This window comes from Trachypithecus francoisi, unplaced genomic scaffold (genome assembly GCF_009764315.1).
Source record: "Trachypithecus francoisi isolate TF-2019V2 unplaced genomic scaffold, Tfra_2.0 Lachesis_group1, whole genome shotgun sequence".
NCBI classification, from domain to species: Eukaryota; Metazoa; Chordata; class Mammalia; order Primates; family Cercopithecidae; genus Trachypithecus; species Trachypithecus francoisi.
The window spans coordinates 158,439,204-158,441,471 of record NW_022681454.1 but is presented as its reverse complement, the minus strand read 5'-3'; the positions used below and the strand labels follow the sequence as shown (position 1 = coordinate 158,441,471).

The 2,268-nt window shown below is 36.4% G+C and overlaps 1 non-coding gene across 1 annotated transcript; it reads right to left on the bottom strand.

The window, feature by feature from the left end:
- Window positions 1-1,545: 1,545 nt before the first annotated feature.
- LOC117086471 lies at window positions 1,546-1,649 on the bottom strand. The gene has a single exon (XR_004438380.1). It is a non-coding gene; the product is annotated as a U6 spliceosomal RNA (small nuclear RNA).
- Window positions 1,650-2,268: the final 619 nt, after the last annotated feature.

Below are 2,268 nucleotides of genomic sequence, written 5' to 3'. Positions count from 1 at the left end.
TCGGAAATGATAAATTTTTACTGAAATAGCATATAGAATACCAAAGATTGCCATTTGAAAATGTTTAAAATTTCTAAAGGAGAGATACACAATATAGCACATGTTTTTAAATCTAGCTCAAAAAGTGCTCTTAAAAAATTAGAAGAAAAGGGCTGGGCGTGGTGGCTCACACCTGTAATCCCAGCACTTTGGGAGGCCAAGGAGTGCAGATCACCTGAGGTCAGGAGTTCGAGACCAGCTTCAACATGGAGAAACCCCGTCTGTACTAAAAATACAAATTTAGCCGGGCATGGTAGTGCATGCCTGTAATCCCAGCTACTCGGGAGGCTGAGGCAGGAGAATTGCTTGAACCTGGGAGGCGGAGGTTGCGGTGAGCCAAGATTGCACCATTACACTCTAGCCTGGGCAACAAGAGGGAAACTCCATCTCAAAAAAAAAGAAAAAAGAAAGAAAGAAAAATTAGAAGAAAAGAAATTTTATAGATTCAGATTGGTCACCAGTAGTTAGTTTATTTGAAATATTTTTCCATCAGCACTACCCCAAGGCATTAGGTTTGGTGATTCTGTTTCTCCTTTTATAAAATGAAAATTCTGATGTCTCTCACAGTTTTACAACACAGAACAACACAGTGCATATATCCCTGTAAATAGTGTTATTGATCAGAAGAACTGGCACTAGCGAGTCTCAAGAGTTAGAGGAGCAATTATACTCAGCTCTCTACTTTTCTGAAACATAATTATTACATAGCATTAAAAACATTCTTCCAAACGGGGACTATTGGGTTCAATGGATTGCTGATATTTATTTTCCAATAAAAGCAAGTTATTGAAAATACATCTGAGAAACATTTCTGCAATCTTCCTAATATATATTGTGTAAAACCGAGGATGGTCGGGAGAACCTTTGAAAAGTACTGAACCCAAGAGCTGGGTGTAAAACCTAGGCAGGAAATGGTGTTACAATTCTGAAAAACTGAAAATAAGATGTGCCCCAAGGTAGTAGTACATCTATATATAAGTAGATTGTCAAAGATGTTACAAGAACAAATACGTGTCTAAATCAGAAAGTGATGCTATGTTCACAGACTTTCTCTTAAATGGCTGATGTAAAGCACTAAAAAGACTTGAAGAGAACAGGATTAAAAATAGGCCTATATCCTTGGGCACGTGATACTGTGCCTATGTTTACATAAAACACTTTTTTGGTTTTTTTTTTTAAAGACGTAGGGATTTGGAGGCCAGGATTAAAAGATCTAGAATTTCCATTATCCAAGTAAAGTGACTTCTAGTTCATGACATTTGAGATTCAGCTGTCACGGAAGAGACAAGACAGAGAAGACTGGGCCTACTCTGACTGTATCCGCTAGTTTTAGCTTGAAAAAAAAAAAGCACAAATGCGTATTTTTAACTTTGAATAAAACAGAATAGAGAAAAGAAGGAAAAAAATGGAGAAAGAAAGAAAAGAAGAAAAGAAATTAAAATATAAGAACGACACTGTGTTTATCCTCTGGAAACTATGCATTTCTTTTTTTCTTTTCTCTCTTTTTTTTTAATTGAACACTTCATGAATTTGTATGTCATCCTTGCACAGGGACAATGCTAATCTCTGTGTTACGCCAATCTTAGCGCATGTGCTGCCAAAGCGAGCACCATTTCTTTCTCTAAACATCTTATAGTAGTTTAAAAAAATCTTGGCACACCATTTAGTATCTCTCCAAATGCTGTCCAGGAAGTAGTAACTATCCCAATTTACCATAAAAGCCAATATCCCATTGTTAAGTAGTTTTAAGAATTATTTAATAAAAACTCAGAGATATAAAAAAGGAAATTGAAAATTATTAACATATAACCATCTATCCCTGAGGGTAGGACTTAACGTCACTTCCCTTCCTTAAGTTGCTGTCCTTAAACATTTCTGCAAAATGTTCTTTAGTTTGTGTAAAGAATTACTGGTGCCACCTGTAACCTTGTGGTTCCACTAGCAATTCCAAGAATAAACTCTGAGCTATGATTCCTACTGGTTTGTGTGTGCTTATCTAAGCTCAAATGATATTTTAATTAAATGTTTTTGTGTCCTATACCTACTCATTTATGTTTAAAATGGTCCATCTGGATGACATCAAGCAGGCTGTAAGCCTTTTGACCCAATGTAAAGTGTCCAAATGTTCAAACAAGGCAGTGACAACGCCCTTTGGGATAAGGGAAAATTTAATCCGGCTTTATTGGCTTGGATCTATACCTAGAAAGCCTTGCCACTAGCATTTAGGCA